A 14,800-nucleotide genomic window follows, 5' to 3' on the forward strand; every position below is an offset into this window, starting at 1 on the left:
AATAAAGAAAAAATGTTGCTGCTAAAATTGGCTCTTATCAGTCTGCTAAGGTAAGTCACCCATACATAACAGCTTGTGTAAATGCTCTATTTATAGAGGGATTTTAAGTCAGCAGGTGTGCTAGTGTGTCATGGCTTATTGGGCAACGGAACAAGGACAGATTTTTCTTTGTGTGTTATAGTTGCCCTTTTAGTGCAATGAATGAAAGATGAGAACAGGAATGTTGACCTGCAAACTCTTGTGCGGGGTTTTTTCTGTCTCTGGACTCAAATAAGCATCAACTAGTAGGAGGGCTGTAGTGTTTCTCATCCACATCAGTAAAAACTTCTGGGAGGAGCTGTTCAGGATGGCTAAACAGTCAGTGTACCACCCGTTGTCCATCAAAAACACTCTGGTCATCATATAGTTGCTAATCAGTTGGTGGCAGAAGTTTAGCTCAACTACAGGCTTGTATCACAGTGTGAGTTGTTGGAAAAACTCTGGTTTTATTTATTTATTTTTCCTGAATCGCTTTTTATTTGCTATAGATGTTAATGGTATCCTTTTATACAAGAGACAAGAATGCCATAACAAAGCCTTTTTTTGGACTTGAGCTTTAAAGGACACAGCTGTTAAGCCAACACTTTGCGCAGCTGTAGATGACAGGACTGCAGCCCCAGGAGGTTAAAGATAAATGGTTGTTTTAACTGGTAAGCCTGTTAGTTGCAGGGCTAATTGAAGTAGGAGAACTCTTCCTATCCTTGATGCTGATGGCAGAGCTGTGTGGAGGGCGAATTTGACTTAAGAATAAATGGAATTTAATCCATCTTTATAGAATCTCTATACAGATCTCCTTGCTTTCTCTGACTTCAAAGGGCATAGAGCCATCTCTGGTAAGAAGGTAACTGTACGGTCAGACTTTTTTCCTGACAATTTCTATATTTGAGAATACTGCAGCCAAGCAAATCTCTTTAAAGCAAGGTAGTCTGTGCTACAGTCATTTTAGACTAGGGCTTTTGTTTCACTTCAGACTTGCTCTGATCTGTTCCTGTGGACTGGTTGCCCAGCTCAGACAGGTGCGCTCTTGGAATGTGTCTTCCTCTTTTTGTGGTTTGACACTGCTTCATGGTGCAAATCAAAGTTTGCACAGAGGTAAGTAGAAAGCTTGCTGCAAAAGCATACCCTTTGAATCTGAACTAACATGCTAATGTTGATGCTTTCTTAGTCTCTTACCTTCCATGCTGTTTGCAGTTATGCTACTAAAGAATAGTTCTTAGCTCTGCATATTCTTAGCATCTACCTAACAATACAGTGTTATTGGAGTATATCGGCCTGTGGCAGATCATCTTCCTTCTGCTGGATCCATGGAAAACATTGTTGCTTGTTATCTGCTCCCCAGTCTGGTTCTCACATCTCTCTTCCTGATAAGTCCTGTACTCTCCTGTTGTGTGTTCGACTTGTTTTGTGTTCCAGCCTACGGCTCTGAGCTCCCAGGTGGAGAGCTCAGCCTGACTGAGGGCAGCTTGGAGGAGGAGATGACCTAAGATCCTCATCAGGTAAGCGGCTGCTTTGATGGAAAGTGGAAGCATCCTGAGTGTGCGATGCTTCTAAGGAAGAGAAGGACACACTGCAGCTCCACGTGCTTCTGGAGTCCCTCAGCAGCATTTCATCCCAGCAGCAAAACTGCTTTTTCCTCCTTGTCAAGAGCAAGTTCCATGTTCATTTCTGGCAAATTAAATAAGTAACGGGAGAAAAAACATGGCTGTGAAAGGAAAGCCCTGTTGTTGTGGAGAAGACCACAAATGAAGGAGACTTCTTAAACTGTCCATTTCATGTCTAAAACCCACTTCCCACATCCTGCCAATCTTTCACAGGACAGAAGACAAATATTCTGAATGCTTTGAGTGGTTGAGCCCAAGCAGAAAGCTCAGCCTGACTGCTGCTCCATTTTAAAATAAGGATGCCTGATCTTACACTTATAACAGACCTTATGGTAGGGGGAGAAAACCCGATTTTGAGGTGACTTCTTTCTTAAGAGACCTTGCTCAGAGGGGTGTGAAGCTCCAGGAGCTGAGCTCTTCCAGGGACCACAGATGTTCAAATTCTAGGTTAAGTCCTATCCTAAAGCCAGGAAGGGGTTTAGGATTTGTCATGATCCTTCTGGAAGACCTTCTGGAAGAATTTAGACAGCTCAGTGAACACAGAGCCCTATGCCTAGTCTCCTCAGTTGTTGCTGTCCCAAGGATCAGTGTTTGAGGTGCTGCTAATGTGCTGCATGACTGCCATTGTACCTGGGGCTTTTTTCGGTTTTTCAGATTTCTGGTAGCCATGGGATAGTCTCATCAGAGCGAGAAGGATCCCCTTCACATGATGTAAACCTCAGACTTGCCTTCTGAAAGCTCAGGATAGTGTCTCTGCCAGGATTTAGTGTGGTGCAAAATACCGCTGGGTTGCAGAGAAAGAAAGAGTGCACCTTGGAGCATGTACTGAAAGAAAATGTGGCTGACTTTTTTTTTTTACTTCATTGGAAGAAAAAAAAAATAAAAAGATATAGTGAACTGGCTTTGCCTCAGCTATCTGCCCTTCCCCTAAGACAGCCAAGATGTTTGGGAGGGCGATGGGAGGCCGTGGTTAGATGGCCTCCCATCTCCCCTGCAGCAACCCCCTGCGCTGACCAGAGGTCTCCCTCCTCCCGCAGAGCTGCCGAGGGCAGTGCCTCTACAACGGTGCTTATCAAGGTCTCTGCTGTGCTTGCAACAAGTATCGCCACCAGAGGAACCAGGTCTAGTTTTCTCTAGGTCTGTAATGTTTGCTTGTGGCAAGCTTAATACTGCCGGGCAGCTGAAGGAGGAGCTTATTCTCCTGGTTCACCAGCTCTGGGAGAAATAGCCTGTCTTCTTGTTCTTTACAGCCTGAATATACGGTGCATTTCCCCTCCCAGTAATGTTCATATGAACAATTCTCTCTAGCCCCCAAGCTATTTTCCGTCTGATTTGCTGACTCAGTCAGGGACACACTTTTGACTTGGAGTTGCAGGCTTTTCAGAAAATTGATTTAATTTGTGGTAAAATGGGATTCAAAACAACAATAGAATAAACCTTTGCAGCTACGCAAAGGAGCGTGTTAATCCCAGAAGACTTGAGAAGACTGCTCTTGCAGATGAGTGTACAAAGCCTAAATCTCATAGCCTGGAACCAGGTAGATCAGCAAAAGCTGGTTTCTGTAAGATGGCACATCCTGGAATCGGGTGGCTGAAGGTCATGTACGTCCAGCCCTCCTCAACTCCCTCACCAATGTAGTCCTAGACAAATACAGCATTAAAGTGAAGCTCAGAATTGCCAGGACTGTCAAATAAAATATAGCATGAGGCTGTCAGTTTTCCAGAAATGAAGAATCTAACGTTTAGAAAATTACACAATTTTTAAAGGTTTCAGCATCCAAAAGTCTTTCGGATTCAGAAGTAGAAAATATTCAGGTCAGGATAGTGGGGAAGCCTTTTTCCTTTTTTTTTCTTTTTTTTTTTTTCCCTTGAGATCAAAGACTGAAATCCCTGCTTTAAACATGAAACTAAAAGTCACAAGCATCACCTTTGTAGATTAAGCCCCAAAAGGTGTGCTTGCTGTGGGAGGCACTAGAGGAAGTGCTCAGCAGAGTATGTTTTGTGAGTCCTGTTTACAGATAAGTTGCATATCCTCATCCCTGGGGACAGACCTAAAAAAGGCACCAGCTCAGGGAGGGGGCTGCACGGCTCTGGAAATGGTTACATGGCTGTCCTACGGAACTGCAGGCGGGAGACAAAGCTCTTTGCCACTTCTCCTGTCCCTATCCCTGGCTGTTTGCAGGATGGTGGAGCCTGCAGGAGAGGAGGTGCTGCTTGCCAGAGCCTGCAGAAGCAGGAAAATAAGTGTGCGGGCAGGAGCAAGGAGGAGCGAGCTGCTGCTTGCCTCTGGGAGAAGGAAGGAGCCTACTTTCCTTCAAGAGGGGAGAAAGCTGCTGAGACATGGCTGGGGAGCTGCGTTACCTCTCTTTGAGGTGCTGACCTCTCTGAGGGGAAGAAGTTGGAGTCGTGTCCTCGTGCCACTCTGTTCCTTAAATTTCCTGTCCCTTTTCCCCTGCATGAGGCACTTTCCCTTCTTACAGCTCTTCACAACACTCAGTGAGCTCTCTGCTTTTCTCTCCCACGGATGTGCTCCAGCCAGCTCTCTGCAAAATACATTTCCCATAGTTACCTATGTTGGCGTGCTTTTCAGTGCTTTCAGACCTTTCAGGCTGGAAGTTAGACAATTAGTCTGTCTGAAATTTAGATAAACACTAAAGTGGTGCATTGAAGTGTGACTTCTCAGAGCATTAGTATTGTGCCGGAGTGGTGCTGACAGCTGAAATCTGGGTTTGGGCGTTGAGAAAATCAAGGCAGAGAATGAAATGCTGCAGAGAGGTCCCAGGGGCTCATGCACAAAGCAGCAGCTCCACGTTTCCAGCGAGCCTGAGACCTCAGCTTGCTTGTGCTGTTGAGAGGTGAACAGTACAGACCCTGACTCAGGTAATCACAGAACTGTAGGTGTTGGAAGGGACCTCAAGAGATCATCGGGCCCAACCCCCCTGCCAAAGCAGGCTCCCTAGAGCAGGCTGCCCAGGCAGGTGTCCAGACAGGCCTTGAATATCTCCAGAGGAGACTTCACAACCTCCCTGGGCAGCCTGTTCCAGTGCTCCGTCACCCTCACTGTGAAGAAGTTCTTTCACATGTTGGTGCGGAACTTCCTGTGCTCCATTTTGTGGCCATTGCCCCTTGTCCTGTCCCCACAGACCACTGAAAAGAGGTTGGCCAAATCCCTCTGTCTCCCACACTTCAGGTATTTGTAAACATTGATAAGATCCCGTCAGTCTTCTCTTCTCAAGACTGAACAGACCTGGGTCTCTCAGCCTTTCTTCATAGGGGAGATGCTTCAGGCCCTGTATCATCTTTGTTGCCCTCCTCTGGACTCTTTTCAGGAGATCCCTGTCTTTTTTGTACCGGGAAGGAGAAAGTACTCTGCGTGGCTCTGAAGCTGAAGGATGAATACGCCGGTGACCTCATTACAGCAAGGAGCTAAGGGCCCTGTGGTACAAGGTCGTGATGTTACTTGGATGGTCACCACCGGCCAGTTGATCACCTGAGCAGCCTTCCAAGCTCCCCTCTTTGGTAAGGGGGCATCACATCACTGGGAGGTGTGCAGCCTCGTTGACCTGTATTTTCATAGCAAAAATGATTTTGTGCTTTAAGGAGGAGAGGAATACGTGAAGAAATAAGGCTTATGTTGCTGCTCAGGCCTCGCCACCTACTCTTCTCTTTGGGCCTAATGAGTTGGGAAAGGTATGTTTTCTGAAACCTGCTTTCCCCGCGACTATTTGGAGGACAAATATTTTTAGAACAGGCAGAAAGTAGAAACATTAAGAAATTGCTTTATTCTAGGAGTCTTAATAAAGGACTTGGATTGGATTCATAATGATCTTTAGAAGAGGTTAAAATTTAATGTTCTCAGAAAGATGCTGGTGCCTAACAAAGGCAGTGTCCTCAATCTCTACCAAATGCCATTTCCAGGAGTCGCCCCGTCTGGAGAGCTGTACCGGTGTGTTTCCCCTGCTGTTCGATGCAGTAACCTGCTTTTTGTTACCAAGGGCTCGAAGCCTTGGCCTGCCTAACAGGAGAGGCTCAGGGAAGAGGATCCTTGAGAAAACCTTGGGCTGGGTCTGCTGCTGAGTTACTTCATCATTCAGCGTTATCAAAACTTTCAGTGCAAAATGACAGAGTACCTTGTTTATAATCTGTATCAAGAGTTCTGTGGAAGAACTCATGTGACGTGCATTAAGCATTTGTCTCAGCTGCTTGAGTAAGACTGAGCTATATTTTGCATTTAACACTGAAAACAGTATAATTTCCTCCAAATTATGGCACTTATGGCACAGAGAGGATTTTCTGAGGAAAAATCAAGTATGTGACAGACCGTGCTTTTGGTGCTGTGCTGTGCCTGGCACTCTGCTTTACGTTCTTCGTGGCTTTTGGTAGTTAAAACCCACCGAGTTGCTGAGCTTGCAAGGGATAAGATAACTATTTGTCCTACCAGGCTTTTTCTTCCTGCTCTGAACAGAGTGGGGCTGCCAGCCCATTGCAGCGATCCGTGTGCTGCTGCTGGGATGGAGAAACTCTGCCCTGTGAGCTGCCTTCTCCCTGCAGCCTCAGCTATGGCCTGCTTACCTAAGCTTAGAGGTGATTTTTTTTTTTTTTTAAGGCTGTCATACTCTAGTTTCCAGGCAGCAGAATTTGGCAAGGATTATGACAGCAGGAAGATGACTGCACTGCCATGTGAGCACAGCCCTGAGGAGGATGAGGAGGGAGGCTGGTGCCTCCAACACCTCGTGAAGCCCACCTCGTGCCTCTGCTCATCCGTCCTTCCAGCCACTGCCCCAAGGCCTGCAGGAAGCTGCCCTCCTGGGTCAGCAGGGCCTGGACGTCTGCCTCCTGCTTGAGCAGTTCAGGAGAGCTGGCAGCTGGGCTCCTGCTTCCTCCTGAAGTTCGTCACGGTTTGGTTCTGCAGCTCCCTCGAGCAATTAGGCAAATGGAGGTCCACATCATTTCCTCCTAACAACCCCCGTGTGAGCACCCTGGCATGCTGTTTGCAAGTTTTTTTTCCCCTCAAGATAGATGCCAAACCACAAGCATGGGCAATCTTAAAAATCAGAGAAACATCAGGCTAATCCCCAGCCATGAGATTAAAAATAACGCTGTTTATTTGGACTGCCATCCAAAATGCTAATGGAGCTATTAGCGTTGCCAGCTCTCCCCGTAGCACTGAGTGAGATGTTTTACCTCTTTTCTGCCCAAAACCTCCTGGTGTTCCCAGCCTCTCTGGGGAACCGAAAAGCTGATTAACCCTTGTGGTGCCATCACCCTTCCCCTCTTTGTTCCTCCCTCTTGCTCCCTGCCTCTTCGTCATGTTGTAACCTCTCCTCTTCCAGCTCCTGGTGCAGTATGGCAACACAATGCTCTGTGAAGGAAAAACCTTTGCAGGGTGCCCTAGTATGTATTCTACCTCTTTTCACGTTGAGCACACTTGCTTTTCTTTTATACCCCTCATTTTCAGGGTGCTGCCTTAGCTCCCGTGTTGAAAACGTTCCCTGTTCCACAGCACAGGTAATTTTACAAATGTGTTTCAAGTGGCATTTCCCTTCTGCAGAGAGCTCCTAGAGGAGGTCAAAGCTTCCCAATTCAGAGACTCAGCTGCCTGCTGCATAATGGATCCTGAAATAATCAGGATGCTGTTGAAATTCTCAAAAACCAGGCTGTTTGCTATCTTTGAGTGTTTGCTCTTACTTTTTCAGGCTGCTAAATTAGTTTTCTTCACACTTTGACTAGCCGGTTTGACGTTCAGTGTGAAATAGGTGGTTGTGTTCCTGAGTGCAGATGCCAGGCTCAAACTCAGACTCAAAACATCTGATTTAGTCTTTGAAAATGGGACTTTTTTTTTTTTCTCCTGAAGCCTGTGTGTGTAGGCTGAAGAGGAGCTGGAGCTGTGGGGGAGGCAGGGAGGCTGAGCCGAGCATTGCCAGCATCATGCCGGGAGCTCGGATGCCTTTTTGCAGCTTTTTAAAAAGACTTTTTCCTCTATGCTATTTTATTTAGTGGAGATGAGATGGTTTGGAGTGGTGCTAGCCATGCTGATTTCCCTACAAGAGCAGTACCAGACCAGTTTTTTGGAGGTCTGGTGGCTGTGGCGTGTTTCTTTCTGGGCATGTAGACGCATATAGGACTGGAAATCATTTCCTGAGCTTCAATCAGGTATCACCCATGCCTGTTTCTCCATCACTTCTTGTTATTGTTAAATAGGAGGAGGATTTGCTAGGGGGAAGACTTCCTCAAATGCCTTCCAAGAGCATCATTGCTTGGCATCTGGGGTACCTGAATGCATCCCCTTGTCACACCCGATCCTGCGGTGCAGCCCTGTGATTTGCAGCATGGCCACAGCAGGCAGGAAAGCCTTCCCATTTCCTTCAGGGTGAGGCAGCAATTCCCTGGGGAGCACTGATGATGCTCTGCCACTTTCCACTTAGGAAAATGTAAGCATGAGAGGCTGAAGGAGAGTGACGCTGCTTTCCAGATATGCCGCCGCACATTTGCGTTGGGGCTGTGAGGTTTGCTGCTTCTCTTCGTGGGGAGCCCCATCAGCTCTTTGTGCTTTTCCTCTTCACCTGCTCTGAATAGCAAACAGCATTTGAAAGTCTCCTGCTTGCATGAGACAATGCTTACGACAAAATAGGTGGCTCAGAAAGTCAGAGAAACCTGATGCTGCCGGGCCACAGAGGTGGGCATGCTCACTTTATGGGAACATCCATGGGAGTTATCCATTAAATCCCTCAGACTTTGGGATAAACATGAGTGGAGATGTTGACTCCTAAGCTGTGCTGTGGATGGATGGGGGAGGATCAACAGGATTGTGTGCAGGATTGAACTCAAAAAAATAAGCAGAACCCTTTCAATCTATGCTAATAAATTCAGCACTTGCAATTTATTCTGCAAGATTTACGCTGGAACCTGAGAAAAATAGGAATAGCAATATCCACTTAGGCAATCAGGCAAATTGTTTATTTTGCAATATTCGCAGTCCATTAAGTCCCATAGTTGTACAAAAAATCCACTGTCACCGATCTGGAAAAACAAAGCTCCATGATACGCATCTGTTATTTCTCAGTATGGTCAGGATGGTTGCATTCAGTAGGACTTCAAAATGCAAGCCGCTCTGGTCAAAGTTAGATAAATCTCTTCAAAACACAGCATACATCCCCTCGCTATTTTCAAACCCAGCAGGAATCAGCCAGCAATTCTCAGCCTTATATTTTTTGTCTTATTACGGACAGCTGGTTTTCATCCAGCTGATGGGCTCAGGGTGATTCAGAGAAAATGATGTCGTAGAGTCTAGCTTGTTTAAAAAAAACATAAAAAAAAAAATCCATATTCTTCCTTTTCAACCTATGGAAGATGAAGCATGAGTGTTACAATTTTTTTTAAGGTATTTAACTAAAAAGAACATTTTAGTGCCCTACAGAGCAGAGGGAGGGAGGAGTATTTTGGTACCTCCCCAGACATAAGAGTTTGATGCTACTGGCAGTAGTGGCTATGTCAGTTTTGTACAATTGGTAATACTGAAATACGTATTTTCTGTCGTTTTTTACCTGTGCTACTTACGCAAACAACTTTTTTCACTGGAAGTAGAGAGGAGAATATTTTCGCCCTTATGCCTCACAGCTGAAAGCAGGCATTTGAACAGAAATTACACACATGAGAAGGAACTAATGTGGTGGTTTTGTCATTTCCAGTCTGCATACAGTAGGGTTTCTGTCTTTGATGGACTGGTGAAAGGAATGGAAGGATGAATTGCTTGTCACCATGTAATCTGTCAATATATAATTTGTCAACATATAATCTGAGTCAGCCTCTGGAGAAATAAGTACATGCTTCGTGGTTGCATTCATAACGAATTCAATGAAATGCAGATATCTTGTACAAAGCCAGAACAATCTAGCCGTAAGATTAAGCTAATTGGAAAGATCTCTCTAATTTCAGGATGAAGTTCTTGTGTGCGGGCAGGGGCTCTGTGTCAAAAATTCGGCACATGGAGCCATTGTAGGACAAAACGAGCCCTGAAGCTCTTGTATTGACGATATTCACTGACTTTGGCAATCCTTTGCATTGCAGCACAGGTTGCAACACCTCTTGGAGCTCCGAGCCACTTTTCCCCACCTGTTCCTGCCTGCTGTCTGTAATTTAGCTGCTCCTCATGAGCTGGTCTACGAAGTTTATGTAATTAAAATTACATTTGGAGAGGAACAAAGAGGAAAGGCAAGCAATTCAGTTTGACTGGGAACCTTGACTCGACTTTGCTGCGCGCGCTGTTTTAAGCATCTGCTCCCAAAACAATGTGCCTTTTACCAATAAGTAAAATCAAGTCAGTAGCTGTGTATGGCACTAATGGCCCAGAACGGATATGAGATATTAGAGAGGCAGAGAACAGCAACAGTAATGGGGAAAATAACCTGAATTTCTCACTCTTGCTCTTCGCTTCCACATTACGCCATGAAGGATGTCACGAGTTTATATGCTGTTAGCCAGAAGGCATAGCCACCCCAAATACTGCCTATAATACAGGAACTTTTAACATAAGGATGCAGAAATCCGTGATGGGATTCTCATTCTGCTCTTCATAAGCCCCAAGCGAGAGAAGAAAAATGTGCTGTAATCCTGGAAGAGTCAGTCCTAGAAAACTACAGCTCTCCTTCAAAGAGAGTAATGGCAGTGCTCACCAGGCTTGTAGCTCTCTCTATTTTTTTTTTCCCCTGAGCTCTAAATAGTTTCCAAGTGCTAAAGCTGTACATTTTTAAACTCTAAGATATGGCAATGTGAGCTCATCAAAACTGGCATTGCTGCAGAGTTTCTTCCCTCTTGCCGTATGTTCCTGGGCCCCTATTTGCACCAAGTTGAGGGTTTTCCTGATTTAGCAGTGAGCCAAATTGGTGGCTTTTTTTTTTTTTTAAAAAAAAAAAAACCTTCTCAAACTGCTGACCAAATGTTTCCACCTCTTTTCTTGAATCAGATCTAGTGCGCTTGTAGTACACGGTATGTTGATTCAGCATTCAAAGTCAATGAAATAAAAAACTCTCCTTTTTATGTTTTTCATACTGGTTTGAAATACCGTGCTGCTGCAGGCAATGCACAGGAAAGCCTGGGCAAGGGGAGACGAAGGAGAAGAGCATTTTATTTGGCAGCAGCTTACAACTGAAAGGCTTGGGGTGAAGCATGGCTTGGGATGGCCAAGTGACCTGAAGCCCTCCGAGAGGTGTCCCGGGCTGTGCTGGCAAGCCTCAGGCTGTGCTGGCGCCTCTGCTGACCACACAGGTGTTGGGTTCAGTTTCTGACAGCGGTTTGTACCTGGCTTTACCGACTACTGTGGTCAGCCCAAGTGAAAAAGAAAAGTGAGAGAAGGTGGAGACCACACGAGTCCCTATATCATATGACTGTGACTGTGCTCTCAGTCATATGGTCTGAATTTTTGGGTGGTGCTGTGTGGAGCCAGGAGTTGGACTCGATGATCCTTGTGGGTCCCTTCCACCTCGGGATATTCTATGATTCTGCCCTCTGACCTGCACCATGCACACCACGCCGAAAGCTGCTGGTGGTAGAAGGTCTGGAGCTCTCTTGTTCCCTGTGCCTTCGGTACTGGACTTCGTGGGTTCAGAGCTTCGAGTTGTGTGAAGAGCTACCTGACAAATCTTCAAGGGATTTCTCTGGGACGTATAAATATAGTCCTACGTGACACTAGTTCAAATCAACTTCTGAAGAAGTTGAGGGTTTTGTTTTTTTTTTTTTTTTTTTTTTTCAATTCTGCAATATCTGGTTTTAGGCGAGCTGTTACTGCGCACAACAACATTGTACAGCCAATCTCCAGGGAAAATCAAGCCCTGTAAATGTGCAGAAGTGGTCCGCTTCCTCTAGAAGTGACTCTAATCTTTACATATCTTCATTTTATTTCTGCTGTGGTTCACACAGGGCACAATTTTCTTGTCCTGGGGTGTTATATTTCTGAGTTATCAGTCATTGCAATTTCATGACAAAGCATGAATTCGATCTATTAATATTTTAGTTTGTCTCCTACAACATACATTTGGAAATGTGATTAATTGCTACAATTGCTCTATAAATATGACAGTAATAGGAGCTAGGTGTAAATATTCTAACTGGTGCATCTAAGGCTAAATTATTCATCCTGTGGTGCAGGTTGCTTGCTGTACTGATTGGTTCCAGAGGGACTGGGTACTTACTAAGGGATTTCTAACACTCACAACCATGTTTACTATCTGTAGCTTTTTATTATTATTTTCTTGAAGATGTAAATGAAAGTGTAAGTCTGTCATCACAGGGAAGCAGAGAAAGGAAGGTGAAGGAATATTCTTGGCAATTACTGGGCAATACTGACCGAGACTGCCCCAAAGAGCTTGCTGCAGCCACAAGCCTTTTATTATGAGGAATTTACCCCAGTGCAGAGAGCTTATGTAAAAGCCTTTACTCCCCACGCGACCTACTTTAGGTCTCTGTGAAGTGCAGAAATTTGGCGTAAACGGTCAGGTGTTTCTGCTACAAACACAAATCCTTCGTGAAAATCCCTGCTATAGCGTTCAGCCACTGGATGTCCTCGTTTTCAAAGGTCTGCAGCGGCTGATCGGCTGGAGAGCCACATGTTGTTGACGGTTTGCAGAGCGTTGCATGAAGATGTTCTGCGCGAGTTGCACGTTGCCAAACTCCAAGCTTACCACCCATAAAGCAATAAATTGGGTTTCACTTCTCAGGGCTATTAAACCCCTACTGCATGCAGAGCATGTGTTAGTCTGCTCCGTCTTTCTCTCTTTTTGATGACTGAACTACTTATTTATGTAAAAGCTTGCTTTGCAGGACTCTTGCATGCTTAAAGCTCTACATTTCTTCCTCTTTTCCATGCTACGTTTGCTAGAGGTTCCCACAGCTTTTACTGTGCATTCTGGCCACAGCTCGATTTTTCCAAATTCCTTTTCAAGGGTGCACCCCGCTGCTGGCAGGAGCCGGTGTTGCTGACAGCAGCAGCAGCAGTGCCGGCACCCGTGGGCAGCCCTGATCTGACCCCATGAGGACATCACTGGTGATAGGTGATGACGTTCCGTCCATACCAGGGACCGCTGCTGCCCTTGCCATGAGAGCCAGGCCTCTGTTTTTCTCAGAAGAAGGCCTCCTTCCTCCTGCAGCTGGCAAGACATCACCACCCACCTTTTCTTTGCTGCAGGCTCCCGTGCCTGCACCATCACGGAGGGTGCTTCAGCCCGAGCTTCCCCTGCAGCTAAAGCACTCACCCAGCCTCCTCTTTCTCGCAGATCTGATGGGATCATCCTTCCTGCCAAACATTCCTGTCTTCTGATTATTATTTGATATCGCTTGTCAAACACTCTCCAACAGTTTATAATAATCTAAGCTGGGGGAAGGGTTGGCAAAGGGATGTCTGTAGCTGCGCATGGATTTCATGTTTGTTCATAAAATGTGAAGAAAATGCTCATGAAAAATCTCACTGTTGGTTTTTTTTTTTTTCAGTTTTAAGTTGCAAGAAAAAAAAATCATCTACTTAGCTTTCAGCCTTTTAATTTTTCTAACTTAAGCCACTGTTAAACCACATTGTCTTCCCAACAATGGGGAAGCTTGTGCTATGTAAACACGTTTGAAATTGTGACAGCAAGTTTTGCCAGAGGACAAACTCGGTAGGAAAATTAAGGCTGGACTTCTTTTCCTTATAAAGAAAACTCTTCTTCTATTATAAACAGACATACTTGCACCAGATATGTTTGCTTCATGTACCAGCATGGTAGTTCCGCTCTTCCCATGCCGGTGCATGAGGCTTATCTCCAGTAAGCATCAGCCTCCATAACTGCTCAAGTCTCCTAAGGTGACCAGGTGTGTGTTTATTTTTCTACTTGGTAATCTCTCTTTTTGGTGTTCAGCATTTGATGAGAGCTTCAGAAAGAGGTAAACGTTATCTTTCCAAACACAGCTCTGCAGGACTGATTAGGTCCTTGAGGAGACTCGTTCTTATACACTGGAAGAGGAATGGCACCTAGAGCTTCCCATGTGGGCAGAGACCCAAGGTGCACATAAGGGGACAAATCCCAGGATTCAGAGTCCAAATTGATAATCATGCCGGTTTCCAGACTCTAAAACAAACCTGGCATTCAGGTAAGTGGGGAGAAAAGTTCAGAAGACTAGAAAATACAGAGGAGGAAAGAAAGCCCCCGTGGCAGATCTGGGGAATGTGATGCTGGGTCACGATGTCATTGCCTTAACCCCAAGTACACACTGAAGCTTCCCTAAGGTGGAAACTAGCAGAGTGTGGTAGGAGCACGCTGCTTTGTGGACACAGTGAGCAATGGAGAGCAGCTTCAGAAGGAGCTGTGTGACAGAGTCACAGGATCACCGAATGGCTGAGGCTGGCAGGGACCTCTGGAGATCACCTGGTCTAGCCCCTGCTCAAGCAGGAACACCCAGAGCAGGGTGCCCAGGCCCATGTCCAGGTGGCTTCTGAAGATCTCCAAGGAGTTCTCCCATCCTTTGGCAGCTGAGGAACCACTGCAGAGTCTCGTCACTGTGCTTGGCTGGAAATGAGCCATCTCTGCTTCTGTTGTGGGACTAATCAGGCCAGGGGAACAAATTAAATGACATGTTTCTGCCCTAGAAACTGTAACGCTGCTGTGAAATTTGCTTGCCTTAGGCTAATGATGCTGAAGGTGCATCTAAAGTATTCTCTCTCAGAAAATTCTGCTTTTAAACTGCTTGGAAGTGGTGACAATCTTCAGCATGCTCAGATGATGTACTCTTGAAAGAACAGATTTATTGACCCTTTTCTATTGTTCTCAAGGGCAATTGGGGCCATGCTAACAGTGGTGGTGAATATGCATGAGAAGTGGGGCTGGAGCCCACCACCAATGTTCTGAGAACCTGAGCAAGCTGCAAGTTTTCCTGTTGCACCCATGGTCATCCCTGAAGAGCTGAAGCCCACTGCAATTTTGGGGGACCCACCTGCTCTTTCTTCCTGTAGCTTTTGAAGATTTGATTGGAAAACTTGGGATGCTGCTTTTAGTCATTGTGAAAACTGAGAATTGATTTGTCGTGCTGGAAAGAAGTAAAAGGCTTTGCAAGCAGCAAACCCTAGATTTACAGAGAACACAGGATTTTTTTTCTGCTTACTATGAGAACTCAGATGCAGCTGAAATGAAAAATCAA

Source organism: Cygnus atratus, chromosome 3 (assembly GCF_013377495.2).
Source record: "Cygnus atratus isolate AKBS03 ecotype Queensland, Australia chromosome 3, CAtr_DNAZoo_HiC_assembly, whole genome shotgun sequence".
NCBI lineage: Eukaryota > Metazoa > Chordata > Aves > Anseriformes > Anatidae > Cygnus > Cygnus atratus.